Source organism: Octopus bimaculoides, chromosome 29, assembly GCF_001194135.2.
Source record: "Octopus bimaculoides isolate UCB-OBI-ISO-001 chromosome 29, ASM119413v2, whole genome shotgun sequence".
Taxonomy (NCBI): Eukaryota; Metazoa; Mollusca; class Cephalopoda; order Octopoda; family Octopodidae; genus Octopus; species Octopus bimaculoides.
The window spans coordinates 5067388-5068544 of NC_069009.1; positions in this window are offsets into that span (position 1 = coordinate 5067388).

The window sequence follows — 1157 nt, forward strand, 5'->3', positions numbered from 1 at the left end:
TGTGTGTGTGTGTGTGTGTGTGTGTGTGAATGCATATACCTTTACACACACACAAACACACACACGAATAGATATACCTTTACACACACATAAACAAACAGAAAGACAGACAGACAGACATAGGGATAGACAGACAAACAGACAGACAGACAGACAGAGGGATAGAAAGATAGAGTGATGTATAGATAGATATAAATTTATATATATAAACACAAATGAGTTAGTGTGTATATATATATATATATATATATATATATAGAGTTATTAATATTTCTAAGTCTCTCTAAAGGAGACTACGGCAGCGGTACTGGAAATTAATAGTTATCGCCAAGCCAACATGGCAGTCCCAAAATTATATATATATATATGCGTGTATGTGTACATATATACAGACGCATATATACATATTTATTTATTTATTTATGTGTTTCAGCCAAGTGGCTGCGGTCATGCTGGTGCACCACCGTAATGATGTATATGCATACAGAAATGCACCTTTGTATACTTGTGCATATATCTATAAATATATATACAAATGTGTGTGTGTGTACATACATACATATATATGTGTGTGTGTGTATATGTGTGTGTGTATATATATATATATATATATATATATATATATATAAATGCATATGTTTATATATATGCATGTGTATATATATATATATGTATATGTGTATATACATGTACGTGTATATATATGTATATATATATATATAGGCATTTGTGTGTATATATATATATAAATATGTATACAAACACATGCATACACATTACATAGATATATATATATATACATACATTATATTATATATGCATACATCTATCTATCTCTCTCTCTCTCTCTCTCTCTATATATATATATATATATATATATATATATACACACACACACAGAATCACACACACACATATATGCATACATAAATATATAATGGTATGGTTTGAGGCTAGAAAGAATAGGTAAGAGGCTTGGACAGGTGGGATAAGGTAGTGGTGGTGGGGGAGGACAGAGGAATTGGTTAACAGCAACAGGTGAAAAGGAATTGGAAGTGAAAGGATAACATAAATGGTGGTGGTTGTGGCAGCTGGGGTTGTGTGTGGGTGTGTGATGGTGATAGTGGAGGAGGTGATGGCAGTGGCAGAGGTGGGGT